Source organism: Castor canadensis, chromosome 7 (genome assembly GCF_047511655.1).
Source record: "Castor canadensis chromosome 7, mCasCan1.hap1v2, whole genome shotgun sequence".
Lineage (NCBI taxonomy): Eukaryota > Metazoa > Chordata > Mammalia > Rodentia > Castoridae > Castor > Castor canadensis.
Window position 1 is genome coordinate 125,820,774 of NC_133392.1, and position 21,637 is coordinate 125,842,410.

The 21,637-nt window shown below is 45.7% G+C and overlaps 1 protein-coding gene and 1 long non-coding RNA gene across 3 annotated transcripts in view; one reads left to right on the forward strand and one right to left on the reverse strand.

Annotated features, from left to right (window-relative positions):
• Window positions 1-9,428, reverse strand: part of LOC141424949 (uncharacterized) — a 64,903-nt gene extending 55,475 nt beyond the window's left edge. The window contains exon 1 of the long non-coding RNA XR_012449920.1: window positions 9,116-9,428. This is a non-coding gene — a long non-coding RNA (uncharacterized lncRNA). The remainder of the gene's footprint in view (window positions 1-9,115) is intronic.
• Trabd2b (TraB domain containing 2B) overlaps window positions 1-21,637 on the forward strand; it is a 204,417-nt gene that overhangs the window by 113,145 nt on the left and 69,635 nt on the right. The window lies entirely within an intron of this gene.

The following is a 21,637-nucleotide window of genomic DNA, read 5'->3' on the forward strand; positions in this document are numbered from 1 at the left end:
CAGCCTTCACCTTGTCACATCTTTATCATTTTGCTCCCTTCCTTCCCCCAGCAACTTCTAGGTTCACACCCTGAGGGCATACAATTCTTCCCTACTTTGTAGAAAAGGTATGGATATGGAAGACTGGATGTTGGTGTAAACTGGAAAGATACCAATATCTTGCCTTCTCTCTCTTCTGCTACAGGCAGTATGTTCTCATTTGTAAGTGGATGTGCCACTGAGAACCTTATAGACAAGAATGATTGCAGAGCATCTGGGTCCACAACCCAGGGCCTCTCTGTAAACACACTTGTCATTACACATTTCACTTCCTTGCAGGTGGCTCTAAAGTCTGATGGTGTGGTTGAGTGTAGGGAAATCTCTCATCAGCTGCTGAGGGCCAGATTGACTGTGACAGGGCCGAAGAATAAAGGTCTAGCTGACTGCAGCTTTGCAGTCAAATCTGGGCGTTTGAAATCAACTAATAAACCATTCCTGGACATCCAGGCCTCTGAACCTTCCAGCCTGCCTTCATTTGAGCACTTGTTAGAATGTGAGTGTGTAACAGCCTTGGACGGGATAGCAAGGAGGAGAGGAGTCCAAGAGGGAGTGCAACCATTGAATTGCATCACGCACATAGCCAAATTCTAAAACAGGAGGAACACAGCCAAAGGGCCTTCTCTGGCTTATTCTTCACCCTCATTCCATCATATGCCTGGGGCATTTTTCAGGCCTCTCATGGACCGGGAAGGACTTGGGAGGTCTGTGCTGATGATAGTGGGGTTGACAAACAAGAAACACTGGATAGCTGAGCCACTCACTGGTTGAGAAGCATCAAGGAAACTTCTCTTCCAGAACATGAGCCCTGACTTAGGGAAGCAGACAGCATGGGCTTCCTTTTGGTTTTCTCTCTGGAGGAGAAGATGTAAAGAAATGCTCAGGACACCCCATGTCAAATTATGTCTCTTGAGGCTTCTCTGATCTCCTAGGAATTAAAGACATGGAAATGTGTTCTCTTTGCCTTAGCAATTTTGGCCAGCCCTAAGCTGAATGACTAGTCTGCTTTTGGGATTGTCCCTATGACTTTCAAGAGACAGAGCATCTCAGACACTGGTGTTAGAAGTTAGAGCTCCACAGTTCTACTTATTCCTGCTCTTTTATCTTTTTTTTTTTCAGTATTAAGGATTGAACCCAGGGCCTCACACACACTAGGCAAGTGCTTTGCCACTTTCTATCACTTCAGCTACATCTCCAACCCATTCCTGCTGCTTTATATGTCAATGGAGGTTTCCTGCCAGACTAGAAGCCACTAAGCACATAAGCAGGACTTAACTTCCTGTTCATATGCATGTCATTGCAAATGAATTCATAAAAATGATTGTTCATACACTATACTAGATTCTTTATGTTCAGACCTCATTTGACATTTCATCCTTAAAGCAATCTTAGTGTGTCCCTTTACAGATGAGCAACTGAAGCACAGAGGATGAAGATACATGCCTCTGTAGTGGTGAATAAGTGCAAAATCCAGATCAACCCAGGCCTGGCTGATCCCAAATCTACTGTGTACACAGTAACACCCTTCCACCCCACCCCCAATGCATCTGCCATTCTTACTAGTCTGTATGTTTGACTCAGAGCAGGGGTCTGGCCTGAATTATCACCATATCATTCAAAGGAAGTGACAAGAACCCAGGATCAAGGCTGGATGACTTGAGTACAGGTTTTTGTGTGGACACAACTCCTTTGGGTGAATATCAAGGAGTATGATTGCTAGATAGGTCAAGAGGATGGTATGTTTCATTTTGTAAGAAATTGTCCAATTGTCTTCCAGAATGGCTGTACCATTTTTGCTGTCCCAACAGCAATGAATGAGAGTTCCTATTGTTCCACATCCTGGTCAGCATTTGGGATTGTTGGTGTTCTGGATTTTGATCCTTCTAATAGGTGTATAGTGGTATCTCACTGTCATTTCCCTAATGACAGATAATGTGGAGCATCTTTTTATATGCTTATTTGCTGAGTTGTCTTTTTAATTGGATTATTGTTTTCCTATTGTTGAGTTTTGAGAGTTCTTTGTATATTTTTATCAGATATGTCTTTTACAAATATATTCTCCCAGTTTGTGGTTTATCTTTTCATTTTCTTGACATTGTCTTTTGCAGAACAGAAAACTATAATCTTAATGATGTCCAACTTATCAATTTTTTTCTTTCATGGATTATGAATTTAGTGGACTATATAAAGATCCAAAACCAAACTTAATCTAGATCTTTTCCAATGTTACCTTCCAGGAGTTTTGTAGGGATTTTGTATTAGATGAAGATCTATGATCCATTTTGAGTCTTTTGTGAAGAGTGAATTTTGTGTTTAGATCCACTTTTTTGTACATAGATACCCATTTGTTTTAGCACTATTTGTTGAAAAGACAGTCTTTGCTTTATTGTATTGCCTTTGCTCCTTTGTTAAAGACTATATTTATGTAAGTCTATTTCTAGTGTCTTTGTTCTGTTCATGTGATCTATCGTCTATGCTTTCACCAATATCACATTCTTAATTATTATACCCTTATGATAGGTCTTGAAGTTGAGTAATGTCATTCTTCCAACTTTGTTCTTCTCCATCAATTTTGGGTTCACTATTCTGAGTTTTTTGCCTCTTCATATAGTCTTTAGAATCAGTTTGTCAATATTCGCAGGTTTGCTTACTGGGATTTTGATTGGGATTGCACAGAATCTACAGATCAATTTGGGAAAAACTGACATCTTGACAATATTGAGTCTTCCTATCCATGAACATGGATTATCTCTCCATGTATTTAGTTCTTTGAGTTCCTTCATAAGAATTTTGTAGTTTTCCTCCTATATATCTCATATATTTTGTTAAATTTGTACATAAGTATTTCATTTTTTGGTAAATGGTATTTTTTTATTTCAAAATTCACTTAGTCATTGCTAATACATAGGAAAACAACTGACTTTTGTATATCAATCTTGTATCCTATAAACTTGCTACAATTGCTTATTAGATCCAGGAAAGGTTTTTTCATTTTTTTGTTTTTGTTTTGGAAAGTCATTCAGATTTTCTGCATAGAATATCATGTCATCTGTGAGCAAAGATAGTTTTGTTTCTTCATTTCCAATCAGCACATCATTTGTTTTCCTTTCTTGTCTTAATCACATTAACTAGGACTGCCTCTGCTATGATGAGAGGAGACATCCTGGGCTTGTTCCAATTTTAGTTGGAAAGCTTCTAGTTTCTCACCATTAAGTATGATTTTAGCTGTAGTCTTTTTTGGAGACATTCCTTATCAACTTGAGGACGTTTTCCTCTATTCTTTGTTTAGTGGGAGTCTTTATCATGAATGGTATTGGATTTTGTAAAATACTTTTCCTGTAGATACCTGATCATGTGGGGTTTTTTAGACTACTGATGTGTTGAATTATATTAATTGATTTTTGAGCATAAACCCCTCCATTTATAAAAACCAGAAATTCCTCCCAGACATTGCTGAATGTTTCCTAGGGGTGGAGGGTGACAAAACTAGGCTTGGATACATGAAATAAATCCCACTTGGTGTGGTATATAATTTTTTATACATTGTTATATTTAATTTGCTCATATTTTGTTGAGGTTTTGTGCATCTATTTCCATGAGTGATACTAGTTTTGTAATGCCTTTGTCTGGTTTGAATATTTGAATGAGGCTGACATCATAAAATGAGTTAAGAAGTACTCCCTCTGGTTCTATGTTCTGAAAGAGGTTTGAGAATTGGTGTAGTTTCTTCATTAAATGTTGATAGAATTCACCACTAAACCCTGGTGCTTTCTATTTTGGAAAGTTATTAATTAGTAATCCAATTTCTTTAGTATAGATATATGCTTATTTGGATTGGCTATTTCTTCTTGTATGAGTTTTGGTAAATTGGAACTGGTCTATTTCATCTAAGGTATCAAATTAGTGGGCATAGAATTGTTTATTGTATAACATTATTATCCTTTTAATGGTCATGGGATCTATATTGATGCTCCCTCCTTTGTTTCAGATACTAGCAATCTGTGTCCTCTTACTATTGATGTTTTAGGTCTGATTATTTGTTGTTTGGTGGGGGGAGGCTGTTTTGTGCATTATAGAATGTATTAAAATATCCCTAACCTGTACTTACTGGAGGCTAGTAGCAGCCCCTGCCCTCTATTTACAATAACCAAAAATGCCTCCTAGGAATTGCTGAATACCTGGGAGTCAGAGGTGGCAAAAATTACCCACAATTTGCAAGTCACTGCTATAGATAATCACATAATTTAAAGCTGGAAGGTGTAGATCATTCAGGTCATCTAAGCCATACCAAGTATTGTCCTGGTTCTACTGGGAACCAGTGGGTATCTCTAGGTTTTGCCTCTTCCCCTGTAACACAGGAGTTGAAAGTGATGGCCACCAAAGCTAACATTCCACTGGACCACCCTCATTTTACAAATAAGATTCTGGACCCAGAGGAGAAAACTGAGGTGCCTGCTGTCACTCAGGAATCCACAGTTTACCCATGTAAGAGAGATTTGACAGTTGGGGCCATTTCCCAACAGACTTAAGCCCCTAGCTAGTCTAAGTCCTATTTCCTGAGTGCCAGCCCTATGCCAGGAGGCACTCACTGGAAAGGAAGAAACAGGATGTTCGGCAGCTCACCCAGCACTTAGTACTTTCTGCACCTGCACATGATCAGGTGAGCTTGTGTGGCTGTGGTAGCTTGAAGGAGGTCAACTGTCTGATATGAGAAAAGACTTCTTGGAAAAAGCAAACTTGGGCTGAGCCTTTGGGAATTTGCAGCAGGATTTTAAGACAGGTAAACAACAAGAATGAAGAAGTGGAGTAGAGGTAATGATTATAGTCTATTCAGATTCACCAGCAATGAGCTTTCCAGGAGAAAGAAAGCCTCAGGTTGTCAAGGACAGTGCCTGCCCTGCCACTATCACAACCCAGCAGCCAACAGAGGCCTGGCAGCGAGCAGATGCTCCAGGTCACATAGTCTGATCAGGCACCTCACATCTTGAATCCACTTCATCAGGAAGTGAGCTTCATTTCACATTTGTCAACAGGACTAGGTGGGTTGTGGTGAGGGTGAAGTGAGCTCATGAGTGTCTGAGGGTTTGGTTAACCACCAAGACTTGCCTGACATGAGAAATCATCATTCTTACCCAGTGCAATGAGATCAGCACCAACAGAGGCGCCAAGCGCGTAAGGTTGATAAGGACTTCACCCCTCAGGGGCAGCTGGGTGAAGCCTTGTTGGATTGGTCTGATTTGGGCCACTGGAGATTGTAGGGAATGGGGGTGAGGGGCTATGATCCCTGGTGAGCAGCAGCTAAGGCATCCTCCACCCAGGCTCTGCCCACAAGCTTGCTGGCATGCAGAAGCTTTCTGACCCCAAGTTCAGCCCAGAAAGGGGTTGCTTGCTGCAGGAGGATTTCAGCTTTACAAGTCAGAATGAAAGCAGGTAATACCAAGAGGTACAGAAGCCTATTTTTAGATGCAATTGTTGAGAAGAGGAACCAGTGAAGAAGGCAGGGCAGAGAGGGCTATGGGACTGATTCTGGATGCAGAGCTGGGGACTCACATGGGCCAGCTGGGCTGGCTGGGACCCTCCCTCATCCATTTCCCAGGTGAGATGTGGCTGGCCCTGCATACCTACCAGGACCACAGCATTGGCAGTGGGAGGGTATAGGTGAGAGGAATAGGCCAGATAGGTTTGACAGTGCAGGAGGAAGAAAAATAAAGGAAGCTTGGGGACACAAAGGGGGCAGTCCCACCAAGCTGGAACTGGGGGAATGGAACACCATGCCAGCCTAAGAAGGGACAGTTTTTTGTCTAGAGAAGATTGTGAGCCCCCCAGAAGGAGCACCCTGCTCCTAGCCCACTGAGAAAATCTCTGGCTTACTTGGCCTCCCAGTGGACTCTAGGACCCATGAGTGGGTGGATATGTGTGGAGTGAGGAGGATAGAGGTTGTGACCAGATTTTGTTTAAGGGGAGCAGACAGGGCTACAGCCTTGACCAAGTCACCACAGTCTCCATGCCCAGACAAAAGCTCCTGCTGTGCCCAGACACCCACCACCAACACTACCCTGTCCCCACCAGTGCCTGCAGGCTCAGCTGCTCCAGGAAGGCAAAGGCCTCTGCCTGCCTGCCAGGCATCTGGGACCAAAGGCTACACTTGCTGTCCACCACTGCCTGATACGAGGCAGAGAAAAAGCACCAGGCTTCAGGGTGGTTAGGGTTGAATCCTGCCTCACCAGCTGGGAAAACCTTGGAAGCGGCGTCCCTTTGCTGAGGCTTACCCTCACCCATTACTGCTCATTGAACATTTCCTGCATGCCAAAATGATGCTAAGGGAAAAAAGAACAATCACTTTGTCCAGGAAACTGATAGGATCCCAGCAACTAAGGGCCCACGGACTAAGAGAAGTGAGGCTACATCAGGAAAATACCTGCCAAGCACCAAGATTGCCCACTTTGATGCAAAAGTATCTTCATGATAGTCAAGTCCAATGCACAAAGCTGAGCAGAGGCCCCAGCTTGTCAAGGAGCAGAAAGTAAGGAAGGCAGTGCTCCTGGGGTCACCTGGCAAGCTATGGGAACTTTCCCAGAGGGTTCATAAACTCTGATTCAGACAGGAGGAGTGCTGAGTGGCAGTCCCTCCTGCACATCAGTGGCTGAGAGCCCCTGGTACTTTCTGCTCTTCTTTTCTGGGATCACACCCACCCCTCTCTCTGCCCATGGGTCCTCAACCTCATCATTTATCAAGATAAAATCTATCAAAGTCTCTGGGAAGGAGGAGGATGAAAAGAACTAGTGGGAGCAATAAATCTCCTTTACCATAGGTGATGAGCAAGGAATTCATCCCAGACAGTGCTCTTGAAAAATGAGAGGCTGTGTGTGGACAGTGTGTAGCCAGGGGATGGGGGTGGGGTACTGGAGGAGTGAGATGGTCCACTCAGACCCTCAGGACATCGTGAGTGGAAAGACTTAGAACCTCTCGGACTGCTGAGCCATCCCCCACCACAGCAGAGCCAGGCCTGGAACCGAACATTGGGATTCTCAGTTTCCCCAGGTGGAGGGAGATTGATTTCTAAGCCTAAAGTTATTCTGAAACTGAGAAATAACTGCATTCATCCACCTAGTCCTTTCATGACTCCACATTCATTTCCCCTTGCTCTCTTAAGTCTTCTCTCACTAAGATTTCCTGAGTACCCACTGTGTACTGAGCACCATGCACACAGCAGGGCTGCAGAGGATGGGCAGGGTCCATGCTGGAAGCTGGCAAAGGCTCTGTCCAGTGTGTCTTCCCTCCCCCAATGTTGAATACTATAGCCCCATGCACGGATGAGGAGAAACTGACTGTCTCACAGCCATACATCCAGGATGAGTGGTATGGATGGGCCTGGGTCCAGGCTCACACTTAGGAAGAGGCTTGTCTGCCCCTCCAGGGAAAGTGACTTCACCTCTCTTCTCCTTCATGGTAGCACAGTAAAACAAACAGGAGCTGGAAGGAGGCTGTCCATTAGTAAGTGTCCTTGTCTGTTCAGGCTATCACAGAATACCATAAACCAGGTGACCTAAACAACAGACATTTATTTCCTACAATTCTAGAATCAAGATCAGGGTACCAACATGGCTGGGTTCTGGTGATGGGCCCCTTCCTGGGTTGCAGATGGTCATCTTCTTGCTTCTTGCAAGCTCTCTTGGGTCTTTTCTTATATAGTCACTAATCCTATTATGATGGCTCCACCCTTGTGACCTAATTAACTCTCAAAGGCCACATCTCCAAACACCATCATATTGGGATTAGGGTTTCTACATATGAATTTGGGGAGATTCAAACGTTCAGTCCAAGTTAACCCAAAGAATGATAAACCAATCATCCTATAGCTACACATAGTATACATGCAAACAGTGGACATGATTAGAATGAATGACCTATGATTTGCCTTTTTTAGCTTTAAATAACTTATTAGTCTAAAAAGGCAAATAATAGAACAATAATTGCAATCTTTCACTTCTGCAAATTGAAAGACAAGACAGTATTCCACATTGTTTATACACAAGATAGACAGAAAGGATGTACAGCAGCCCTAGAAGCAATGACCACCAGAGAGAAAAAAGGGATAGGTGGATTTGAGGAGGAGCAGGGGACTTCTGATTCTATACATTTCATTTCTTTTAAGAAGTACCTGAGATAAATATGATAAAAGAGCCATGTGTGTTAAAACTCAGTGGCAAATGTGTAGCTATTTGATAGATTTCTCTGTATTTTTGAGTTTGAAATATTTCATTTTAAACAAAATCCAAACAGTCTGACTCAAAACTTACCTGAACTCCAAATGCATGGACCTGAAGGTCCAGCACTATTTAGGTGCTCTGATGAATCTTTCCACATTCTGTTCCTACCTCTCCCTGTGTACCTGAGCTGACTTTCTTAATAAAATATAAACTCAAACCCCAGACAATAAGCAAGCCAGGCCAGAGCCTCACCTTGAATTTCACCTCTGCTTCTAGCTGTCTCTGAACTTTAACAAACTACTGTCCCTCTCCAAGCTTCACTTTCCCTCACTGCAACATGCAAGTAGTGATGCTGTTTCCCTGGGCTTAACACAGTTTATCAACATTATTATAACTTGCTAAGTGACTGATGGGGGCCTACATTGAGATTGAGACTTTCAACATCAAGTCCTAGAGGACTGTGACTGATTCCAGTTAATTAGCAAAGTGCTTCGGTTTCATTGACTTGACAAAACATTTCTGGCCCTGTTGCATGTGTATTATACCACCTCAAAAGAAGGACATCTTGGATATGATGCCCAGAGCACCAACTCCAGTTTCTTCCTTCCCTGCCTGAAACAAAACCAGAGTCTGTGGAGTACAGAAGTCAGAGGAAGGAAGAGAAGGAGGGGCTGGGAAGGTCTCTTGAGAGAGACTAAGGGAAATGAGGCATTCTGGCACCTATCGGTGCCCACTCTGGGTTGTCCAGTGACTTATCCTCCCCAACTCTGTAGGCAGTAGGCATTGCGCTAAGAATTTGATACCCATTTTCCCAGTTTCACGCCCAAGAGCCCATCCTTACCTTACAGAGGATCAAAAATTGGACTTACCTGAAATGAAATAGCTAGTAGTGGCAGTGGTGAAACCCACATCTTTGTGACTCCAAAGCACCACTTATAGTTGTTATATCATGTGCACTAGGGAGAAGTCAGAATGAGGCCAGGGAAAAGAAAGCAGTTGGAATCATCAAGGTTTCTCTGTAAGCCATCCAAGGACTCTGCATGCAGTGGGAGCCCTTGAGGTTTTAGTAAGGAGGGTCATGGTCTTATTTGTGATTTAGCAAGTCCACTCTGGCCACAGCCTGAAAAATAAATTGCAGGGTGAGAGGCAGGAAACTGGGACTCAGTTAAGAGGCTGTTATGGTTATCCAGGAAAGAGGGACTTGGGCTTGGGCAGGGCAAGTGACAAAGGAGAAAAAGAAAAACAGAACTGTTTAAAACTTAAGTATTCAATGGATGGATGGACAGATGGGTGGATGGATAGATGGACTTGGAAGGAGAGAAGAATCAAAGATGGCTGCCTCCATACTAACCAACATGGTCTCCAAGCAGACTCTGAACTATGCTCCCAGAGATCCTTTTAGACTCTTCCTTGCATGTCTTTCCTGGTTCTTAAATATGTGTAAAGTTCCAAGATCAGACAGTACAAGAAATCCCACTAGAGTTCTCTCCAACCCTCAGCCTCCAAGACCAGTGACCTCTGTCTTGTGGTGACCCATTGGACTCAGAGTGCCTCTGGAAAGGGTTGCAGGGCAGTGGGAAGCAGGGATGTCCAAACACAGATGTTGCTGGAGGTAGGACCCAATGTGTACCAGCAAATATTGATCTTGTCCCTTGACCTGCTCAGGCCTCTGCTGGACAATGCTGGGGTCCGTTGGTGGGTTTGGGCCCCAGGTTGCAGGCTGAGGAATGTGGATGCCCAGGGATCTGTGTTTGCTTATCCCCCAGAGCTTGACATTCCCCAGTGTGACTACTCTCCAGTGAGTGGCCCTAAGCCCCAGCACAACCCCATTCAAGGTATTTGCACAGGGACTGCTCTACTTGTCCAGCATTCATGAGGAAAGGCTTTTCTCTGCTAGGTCTGTTTCCAGGGTGTCAGGAAGGCTTCTCCACCCATCCCCTTTTCCTAACCCACCAACTCTACCTTGCGGTTTCACTTCTCTTAAACATCAAGGAGATCGTGAGAACTCAATAGGGCCTTCAAAGAGGAGTTAGTCATCATCACCTCATTTTAAAGAAGACCAAGGAAAACACGTTAGAATGTGTCGTTTGGGGACAGGTATTATGGTTAGGAGTTTTTACATCCCAGATCCTGGGAAGATGAGGTTGGACAGATGACTTAATCACACCACCACCACTCACCACGTCTCATCATTTCAGATAGTAGTGTAACCTCCACTTCCCGGATGAAGTGAAATAGTTTATAACTAGTGCCAAGAACAGCGGGATAGATAGGCTCCAAGAGTGTCGGGGCCCTCACAGCCAGCTGTGTGAGTCTGCTGGTACTGCTGAGGCAGAGCTGAAGTTCCCAGAGAGCTCTGGCCAGATGTGACCATCAAGGGTGGCCCTAGTTGGCTGCAGGGAAGGCTCAGATTCTTGGCTCTGTGTGGGCACAGGGGACCTGTTTTCAGGTCTCTCAAACAGTCTCACACCATTCAAAGGGGATTGTGAAAATGAATCCCATAGTGGGTTTGGGAGGTGGGGGAGGCTGGAACTCAATTCTGTTCATACTTGGTTAGATTACTTTGGCCCAGAATTCCTTGTCCTTGACAGCATCAAAGGCAGCCTTAGAGTCCTTATGAGTGTGTGGCTCTTTGGGGCAGGGAGTCCCTCAGGCCTCAAGCAACTCTGCCCTGAGTCCCCTCCCAATTTCATGACTCAGGCTGCAGCCTGAAGCCAGCTGTAGTTCCAGAGCCCACACCAAGAGCTGTCTCCCCTAGGGGCCACAACTTTGGCTTGGGGGTGTTTGGATTGGAGTTATTCTTTGGACATTTTCTATCTGTGTTTTGCTTTCCCAGTTTAGCCCTGAGTGCAGAGCTCCACTGAGAATCTTGATAGCTTCGCTGCTGCTTTTGCTTATTCTGCCTTCTGATTGCTCTTTGGTTATTTCTAAGACACTTATCAAGGGCCCACTATGTTAATTATATTGACTGACGGCAAAGACTCTGGAGCAAATGGCCTAGGTTCAAGTCCCCCCTCTGGTACATAGTGCCTGAACTATGTGGCTCTTCCTGGATTTCTCTGGGCCTCTGCTTCCTCATCAATAGTAACTGCCGCATAAGGTTCAGGAGAGTGAGGCATACAGAGAGAAAGTTTCCAGGACTCTCTGCAGATACCAAAATCCTGAAATGCTCAAGTGCCTTATCTAAAACTGAACAGTATTTGCATATAAACTATACATGTCCTTCAGAATATTAAAGTTATCTCTAGATTACTTATAATACCTAATACAATATAAATGCTGGGTAAATACTTGTTATGCTGTTTTATTTAAATAATGACAAGGAAAAAGTCTGTACATGTTCAGTTCAGAGGCAATTTTTTTCAAATATTTTCAGTCCAAGGTTGGTTGAATCTGCCACTCATCTCCTTGAATCTCACAGAGGCCCTGGGAAGTTGGAATTATGTCTCCAATTGTGGCTGGGATAAATGAGTGTCACTTGCCTAAGTGACAGAGAAGGACATGAACAAAAGCCCTTGACTCTATAAAAACCCCTGAAATTTCTTCAGCTCAAGTCTAACTCCAAAGAAGTTCTAAATTTCTTGCTGATCATAATGTCAGAGATCCCTTTTCCTCTTTCTCTTTCCATCCCTCTCCTAACCTGAACCCTACTCTATACTCTGCACTTACAGCTCTGTAGGCCTCAATATGTTTTTGTGAATCTCCTTAAGCCCTGAGAGAACTTGATATTTAAGAGGCAAGGTTCATCAAATAGATGAATCTAGATTCTTTGGCCTCTACTCTTTTAAGGCAAAAAGAGGCCATTAGGGTCATTTTGGCCAACCTTCATATGACACTTGTGTCCTTTTCTCAGCATCCAAGAGTAGCTTGCAAACCACCCCTGTGGATAAGCACAGTGCTGCCAGGGACAGCTTAGTCCCTCATGAGAAATCTCTGAATGTGAGAAAATCCTCCATCAGCTGTCATCTTGGTTGCTGACACTGTGTCCAGGCCTTTGTCCCTTCCTGGCTGAGCCAGCTCCTCTGGGAAGTCTGCAGCATCCTCCGAGGATGCGCAACTAATGGACGGTTCCCCCAGAAGCCATGCCTTCTTACACAGTGTCCCAGTGACACAGTTGTCTGCAGTCCAGCCACCTCCCAGTTGAGGGTGGGAAATAGATTTTCTTCTGTACAAACAAGTAGCTGAAAGACCCAAGGCCAGAGAATTTGATCTGGGGTGAATACCTTGGATTTTGCAATTCTCCTGAGTCTGTGGGCCAGCACTGGCAGGTCCGTAGCTGCTTCTGGAAGGAACAGGCCTATGAAACCCCAGGTTGAGCCAACTAGCCCATCAGGGGATTCTACTTTTGGCTGCAAGAGGTGGGGACTGAGCAAGAATGCAGTTGTGTAAGGCCGGGTGCTGTAACAAAGACCACAGCTGTAACAAAGGCACAAGGGCAGGGTAGGAGCCAAGCTTGCCTTCACTGGCCAGCTTGCCCTTGCTCTGCCCTCCCCTACAAAGACTTCCAGAGCTGCCTACCCATCCCCTCACCCAGCAAAACAGCAAAAATAGACAATACCCAGTGCTAAAGGGAGATCTAGAGTTGGCGAGTTCTGTCATCTCAAAGTGTACATGCTAGCTATCTGGGTTTTGAGGGGTGCCCACTACTTGGCAGGGAAGAACTCAAAACTGGGAGTCAGAAGACTCAGGTTACTCTCATCTGGTAAACTTGTGTAGGCCACTGTATTAGTCTGCTGGGTCTGACTAATACCACAGATTAGGGAGGCTTGATCAGTAGGAATTTATTCTGTCACCTTCTGGAAGTAGAGTCCAACATCAAGGTGCTGGCAGGGCTGGTTTCCTCTGAGGCCTCTCTCTTTGAATTAGCCTGGTCTCTTCACATGGTCATCCTGTTGTATTTGCCCCTTGGAGTCTGTATGCACTAATCTGCTTTCATAAGAACAAATGTCAGATTGGATTAGGGCCCACCCTAAGGGTCTCACATTAACTTAATTACCACAGTAAAGCTCCATCTCCAGATGCAAACACATGCTAAAATACTCTGAGTTAAGGCTTCAACATGTGTATAGGGGTAGGAGAGGACACGATTCAGCCTGTAACAACTGCTCTGATCCTCAGTGATTTTTTCAACTGTTGGGGGATTGAGAGGCTGCCATTGAGCTCAGATTTGGCAGTGTACTTGAACCTATCAATGACCATACATACATAGGAAGGATGGCTAACTGGAGACCCAAAGGAATGAAGGCCAATGTGCCATTCTGGCATTTCAGGAAGCCATGTCCAGAGGGGAGATATTTAGGAGCATGCTACTTTCTGAGAAGACAGACAAGCCTTCCCTTTTCTTTTCTCTTAGGGGCCCCTGGTCAAGAAGAGCCAGGAATTAGGACCATGGGTCAGAGTTTGGTGGCCATGATTTGCAATCATTGCTTTACAGGGGAGGAAGAGATGACAGCTAAGAAATTTTATTAGGCTGGGGATCAGGTGACCTGGATGTACTTTACCTGCTCTTCCAGGTCACTACCACAGCTTTCATGGACTACATGTGGGCCTTCAGTTTCCTCATTTGTACAATGGGCAAGGAGAGAATTTAAGCTGGAATATTTCTAACTATGTGACCTTGGTGCTGACTGCAGCTGTAACAAAGGCTAGAAGCCAGGTTTGTCTGTGGGGCCAGGGCTGGGTTAACTGTTCTCTGTTATGACTGTGGCTTTATCATTTTAAATCCTCTAGGGCCTCTGACTAGGGTCCAGTTCTGCCTACTTAGTATAGCCTGAGCCCTGATCTTGGTTATACCCTGAGCCCTGATCCTGGTTATACCCTAAGTCCTGATCCTGGTCACAGACTGGTGATGAGGGATATGGATGATATAATGCATACACTCCCATTATAGCAAGCACACCTAAAATTTAGAACAATAATTTATGGATCCCCTTCTCCGTCTTTCATGTCCAAGTAAGCTGAATTATTGAACATTTCAGGTTTGGCACTCATCACAGAAAAGATAACCCTCCATCCCCCTTTCCCTCTATTGTTTCTGTGGTCTGCATGCTGGGAGCCTGGACAGAAGGAAAGCTACCTTCTGCTTCTTCCCATAGGGGCAGCAGAGTACAACAGGGGGTTGGGCAGGCATACTCTTGAGAGATATCCTCTCAAAAGCAACTGTCCCAAGCTCCAGACCCTCAAGTAGCTGGAATTTATGGCATCAGCCCTGTCCTGTGTCATTAATAAAGGAAAATTAGCCCTCTCTGAGTGAGGACATTTTTCACTGGAGTCTGAGGGCTGTAATGAGGCGCTATCAAAGCCCCAACGTACCATATGAATTTTATATGCCCTGTTTCCTACAAGTTCTGAACAGCTTGGCCGATTTATAAGGTAATGATTTTTCCATCCATAATTTCTTTCGTATGATTTTTGTAATGTGGATATTTTCCCTCCTGAACAGACTGAGAACAACCTAGTCAAGTGGATTAAAGCAGGGTGTGTTTGAAGCTGAGACCAGTGTGCAAGAGCTACAGAGTGTTGGCATGGGTACAAGTGACTACAGCTCAGTCCATGTCTGATTCCCATTCCTGCGGCTACCACAAGCCAGTAACTTCACCATTTTGGGCCTCAGTTTCCTCCTCTGTTCAGTGAGAGGACAGTATTTAGAATCATTCTACAAAATAATATCACAAACTCTTCAAATACTGCAACTCTACTCCTTCTCTTCCAGGCATACCTAGCTGTGCCAGGCACTGCATTGGCACTGGGACATGAGAGTAGTCGGTGTGGGCCCTTCCTCCAAGAGGGGAGAGCTCTGTGAAAGCAGGTACATGTTTTGAGAACACAGAGGTGAGCGGTCCTGGGGATATTGCAAAGAGCACCATGAAGGATGAATCTGGTTTGCCTGGCCAGGAGGGACCCCTTTCAGATTTTTTCAATTGAAGTGGTGTCCCCTTCAGCCCCATCTGGGACCCTGGCAGTGGGCTCCACTGGCCTGAGTGAGAGACTACCTCCAGGTTCCCCCCAAAACAGTCCTGAGAAGGAGATAGTTCCAGGAAAATCCCCTTTTCTCTCTAGCTTCCAAGGCCAATGCCTCCTGTCCAGATGCTTCAGTGGGAAGGGGTAGAAGCAGAAACACCTGGGAGAAGCTTCTGCACACCCATAAATCTGTGCCTTCCCTCCTTTGATCTGGACACTCCTCTCTGTCCAGGATCACTGCCTGGGAGGCAGCTAGGGAGCAAAGGTCAGAGGGCATCCAGCCCTCACTTTTGATTGAGTGTGTGTGTGTGTGTGTGTGTGTGTGTGTGTACATGCTTTAACTTAACCTGGCCTGTTTTAGGCTAAGCCAGAATATCTAAAAGGATGTGAATCACTCCCAGTCTGCTTAAGCATTGCAGCCCCATCTGAGCAGTCACTCATTGTCTGTGTACCTTCTCAACAGGACTCAAACCCATGGGTCTCCAGATATTTAGTCTGCAACACCCAGTGAACTCCTGTGGGAATTGTCTCCCTCCTCTTGTTCACTGGATTGACCAGTTGCATCAGCATCTGAGACCCAGCCTTCACATTTCATGCACCTCACTGTCTTCTCAACCTCCCATGCACTCAGAGTGCCCCAACCATTAGTCCATTCAAGAAGCAGAGAATGAAACCCAGAACAGTTGCAGTCCAGGAGAACTCAGGCCTTCTGACTGAGACTGGCACACACTGTTCTTCCCAAATTGGCCTCTTCTCACTGCCCCAAAGAAGGCAGCCCACTTCACAGAAGTGTTGGATGGGCAGTGGAGCCCCCCCAGCAGGCCTGGAGGAGAGCAGGATGGGAATGGCCGTGGGCAATTCTTGGCACCCTTCTTTCTCACTTCCTGAAAGTTGGTGCATTTCCCTTGGAAAGAAAGCTGCTTCAACTTTCCTGTAATAAAGTTTTTTAATTAGCTGGAGGGCAAGCATGCTGATGTAACCACATCTTAGGTGTATTTTGGTTCCCCCCCCCCTTTTTTTATGCTTCTGCATTGAGAAGCTGTTTGAATCTTTGCACAGCAGCTGTTAAAGTATTGCCTTAAAGCCAGATATAAGCAGTTCCTAGGCCCAGCCCTCTTAGCAAATGAATAGTCCCCTCTGACCAGTTTGCAGGTTCTCCCTAAAGAGAGGAGGCCCACTGTATGAGTACAGAAGGAAGCTCACTTCATTTAGTAGGCGTTTACCAAGCACCTACCATATATCAATCATTGTTCTGGGCATTTCAAAGTGAATAAAATGTGTTCATTCCTCAAGAAGTTAACTGTTTAATGAGGACTAAACACATTAGGAGGTAATTACTTAGATTATAAAAATACATTCTGTGCTTCACAGAAATAACAACTTTCCATCCTCACTGCCACTGGTCATCTACTCACAGACTTTATATCCAAAGTCCCTAAAGATAGACTAAACTCCCACTTGTATAATGGACTCATGCATATATGCCTGGGAAGGACAATGCATTTATTATTATCCTCATTGTCATTAATAGCAGGCTCTGGAATCAGACTTCCTTGGTCTATCTCTGAGCACCACTGTTTACTAGCGGGGTGACCACGAACTTACCTCTGTGTACCTGAGTGCCCTAAGATGTACGAGGAGAATGACAGTGCCCATATCTTACATCATTTTGAAGTTCAGCAGCCATCGTGCCTATAAAGTCCGCAACCCAGTTCCAGGTACCTAATAAGAGCAAAATAATTGCTTCCAATTGTTGTTATTATCCTAATAGTAAAGCAGAGGAAATTATGGGTTAAGTAGGTAATATAGGACTGGTATATTTAGACCTGGGACCTACCTCCTTACTGACATCCTAGCTGGTTATCAATCACTACCAAACTAACGGACCTGGCACTTTCCCCACCAGCCCAGGTGAGCTTCGCTTGTGGGCGAAAGGGGTGGAGTAGAGTCCTGGGAACACAGTGGAGCATGGCTAGTTAGAAGCACACACCTGGCCCATGTCTGGAGACTGATGGATGGGGACAAAGATGCTGAGCATCTGCTCACTCTGTGCAGGGTGGAATCCTGGCCCATGTCTCCATCCATCCTGGAAGCTGCCACCTGTTGGTGGGTGGAGGGATCTGGCCTGGGGGAGAGATTTCCCCGGGTGCACCTGTCTTACACAAAGAGCCTCACTTCTGGCAATCCAGGATCCCATCAGTCTGTGACTTAAACAACCTGAGAATCATAGATTCTGAGCATCTAAGCAAAGGGTCTGGGCTTCTGTGAATATCTGACTAGAAAATGCACCCTGTCCCTAGCCCTTTGTTCATGCTGCCTATACTGCTTGGACTTCCCTCACCTCCAGTTTAGTTGAGATCTTAACCTTGTAAGCCCAGTGATATTCTTGAATCTACCATCCCTCCCAAGTGCTCATACTACCTTATGCTTTCACCTCTGCCTTGCCCTTAGGGCAGAGTTTCTGTCCATCTCTTGCATTTGCATGGAGGATGAGTATTGTACTGGTACACATCTGAGTTCTAAGCATTCAGTTCAGATCCTCGGCCAGTAGATATTTATGAATTGATATGGATTTGAGTTGAAAGGCTGAATGGCATTAGGGTAGTGGGTGAAACACAGCACAATGATGTGAGCAAAAGACACAGAAAAGATGGACCTCTCCCACCTCCCAGCTGGGCTGCAAGCCAGCCCTGGACTGGTCCCAAGTCATACGGACCTTGTCTAAGAAGGGGGCTCCCAAGAACCACCCTCCCTCTCCACTGCTGAGCAGGCATGGACACACACAACCCTTGTGGGCTCCTGGAGAAAGAGGCCCATTCAAAGGGTGGCCTATAAAACCTCTTAGCTTGTACTCAGAGGCTTATATCACTCTTAAAAGTGTGGTCAGCACGGTGTTATTGCACTGGGGCTGCAGGGGACGGTGACATGATTTACTTGAGTAATTAACTGGTCGCTGCACCCAAACTCTAAGCAAACATAGTGTACTTGACTGAAATTACCTGCTTCCGAGCTCCAGCCTTTTCTTGTGGGGTTCAAAGATATTCTAGGAAGTAGGACTAAAGTCAGCTTCTATAAGAGCTTTCTTCCTAACTTAGGACCTGAGACTGGGTACCTATCTAGAGAGATCCAATAGCCCTGCCTTTCCATCTCCAGAAAGGCCCATTCTGAATTGGCATCATGAAAAAGAGGTAAATACCTCCGATTCATTCCCTTTTCCTCACGGGTTCCATGCATACCTGGTCTGCCTTCTCCCATGAGGGAATCATTTTGTTAATGGTCTTTGCCTGAGTTGGCACTTCCTCCTAGCAGGTTTCTCTTCTGTCCACAACCTCTAAACACAGTGATTCCAGGCTCTTTCCTCAAACCTCTTCTCTCTTATTTTTGCTCTCTTCAGAGTCATCTCCCAAGTTCATATCTCCATCCTGGACATCCCTCCTGAACACCAGTCCTATATCCAGTGGCCTCCTTGACAGCTCCATGTCCAGCAGGTGTCTCCAAACGAGCACATCCTAAACCAAGTTCTGATAGCTCCCTGTCCCACCCCAACCTTCTCCTCCTGTGGCACCCTCCACCCAGTTTGTTAGCAAATCCTATTGGCTCTACATTCCAGATAAATCCAGAATATCCACTGTTCATGTTCTCTCCCTCTGCCTCCCTAGTCTAAAGCCCACAGTCTCACATGGGGTCACTGCAGTACACTCCCTTGGGCTCCTGCTTTGGCCCTTGTCCCTTTCTTTCTTTCCTCCAAATGACAGGCAGAGGTAGCTTTTTAAATGTAGACGTGGTGGTGGAGCTCAGTGATAGGGCACTTGCCTAGCATGTGTGAGGCCCTGGATTCAATCCCCAGAATAATAATAATAATAAATACAAATCAGGTTTATCGCCTGGGTTCCATGCATACCTGGTCTGCCTTCTCCCATGAGGGAATCATTTTGTTAGTGGTCTTTGCCTGAGTTGGCACTTCCTCCTAGCAGGTTTCTCTTCTGTCTGTGACCTCTAAACACAGTGATTCTGGGCTCTCTCCTCAAACCTCTTAAGCCATTAGAGAGTGCAAACCTCTCTAATGGCTCCCCACTGCTCTAAGGAAAAGCTAACATCCTCAGGATGGCCTAAGGTCCTATGTGATAATCAGGACATTTGTTAGTAGTCACCATCATCAGTGTCCCCACAGTGCTTCCACTCTGACTTCATCTCACGCCTCCTCCTCATCCCTCCACTGTACACAGCCACACTGGCCTCTTACTGCTGCAGTGCTCCATCCTCAAAGCACTCCCTCTATCTAGAATGTTCTTCAGATACCCCCAGGACTGCTCACCTAGTCCATTCAGATCTCTGTTCCCCTGTCCCTGTGTCAGCAAAGCTATGTCACCTAGAAGCTTTCCGCAGGGTCTGGTGCTGAGAGGGAGAGGAAGGGAGATGTCTTTAGGAGTTGTCCCCTGCCCAGTAGTGAGAAAAGCAAGGCAGGAGGTGGGCAGATGCCACTTTTAGGGGCAGCCTAGAGACAGATGGAGTCCATACCCTGACCAGGGCTTCCAGCCCAGCCAGAATACAAGCCCTCAACCCCTTAAGGCCAAAGCAAAGTCTGGGTGTCCAGAAACCTCTAGCCATGGGCAACCTCTGCCTTTTATCCCAGTGTGCTCTGCCAATATTCATTGCCCACGTGAGTCTAGATGGGGAAGAGCTGATGTCAAACAACTGCCTTGTGCCAGACACTTTCTGCAAATTTTTGGTTTTAATGTTCATGGCAGCCAGCCTCGTTAGTAAATAGGTCAGAGGAGAAGGTGGGATAGGTTCTTCAGGGTCTGCCCAGAATGACCTGGATCAATTCCTCACTGCCAACTTCCCATCCCCCCACCTGCCTCTTTTCTAGCTGAGTTCATTACCCAGGGTGTACTGTCTGTGCCTTCCCACTGTTGGGCTTCTCTAGATAGGGCCTCCCTCTGCAGAAAGAGCACCCTGTCCATTGCTACCCTCTCCCCTCTCAGAGAGCATGGAAGTGGTAGATGGTCATGACAGTAGGTGAATGAGATGTAGTGGACTGTGGGACAAGATCCAGTTGCAAGATTCAGATTGGCCTGGGTGTTCCTGTAGGCTGAGCAACAGACCAGGGCCTGATATCCAGGCAAGCAGAAGCATCATTATTGCTATAACCTCTAGTGTATGTACAGGGTTGAGGAAGGGCTTGGTCTATCTTGGGAGATGAACTGGGTAAGGCAGAGTGGGTGTGGATTCCAGCAAGAAAGCCACATGTCCAACCAAGTAGGGATGTGAACAGTTCTATTGTGGGAGTCCCACAGCCCGGCATTCAAAAGGCTCAGAAAGGCTGTCTGGAGGAGGGGAGAAGGACTGGGAAACAATCCATAGCCACAGAGCTTGAGGACCATCTCCATCCTTACATTTAAGCAGCAAATTTTTCTCTGCTTCCTAATCCCTGAGAAATGTCATCACACCCCAAGTTGATTCCTCCTCCCTAGGCCCCAATTCAGGCAGAAGCTCAGTGCTGCCAACAGGGACTTTGGAGCTTGTAACTCAACTGTGGGCAGGGCTTGGGGGGCCTGATTCCAATTAAAGATGTCAAATGTATTTATGGATTATGCAATCAACAGGTATGCAGCAGCCTCGATAGCCGGCAGGGCCACCCTGAAGATAGGCCTGTAATTAATTAATCCCAGTGGGTCTGCCAAACTCTGTTTCCAATATGAGTGCTCTGAGGGATGCTGGGGACCAGGGCTGGGGCCTGCTTCAGACCCTGTCTTGCTTCAGTGAGGAGCTGGGTCTAGAGGGTCTGTCTGAGCAGAGAAAAGAATGACAGACACCAGACTTGGGGGATCTGGGTTTGAATCATGTCTATGCCACTTACCAGCTTGACTGGTGTGACCTGAACAAGTTACAGACGCTCATAGAGCATCATTCTCTACTTCTGAAAATAGACAGGATACATACTTCCGGAAGCCCTGTCAAGGATGTATGTGGAAGGAAGGGCACCCATTGATTGTTCACTGAATGAAAAGACAGCCAAGGGTGGGTTTGCTTTACCTTCTCATTCCCAACATGACAGCACCCATCAGTAGACAGATAATCACTCAACCAGGATAGGGCTACTATAGGAAGAAGCACACACTCTTCATAAAACATCTTTGAGCCTCACTTTCCTTGTCTGTGAAATAGACTTGCCATTCTGTTCTTTCATCTCTCTCTCTGCCCCTTGGGCTCTTGTGACCTGATGGAGACTCAAACAAGAGCATCAGATTATTTGCTCAGAAGTCTGGGCTCTGGAAAGGTCCTGAGCTGTACCCCAGGTCCTAGTACTAAATCTGAGGAGGATTCCACAGATTTAGGGCTCTCCAGGAACTCACAGTCTACAGGAGAGGTGTCCACACCAACCTGGACTTATAGACAGATGATGACAGTGACAGCATCAAGATCAGCCA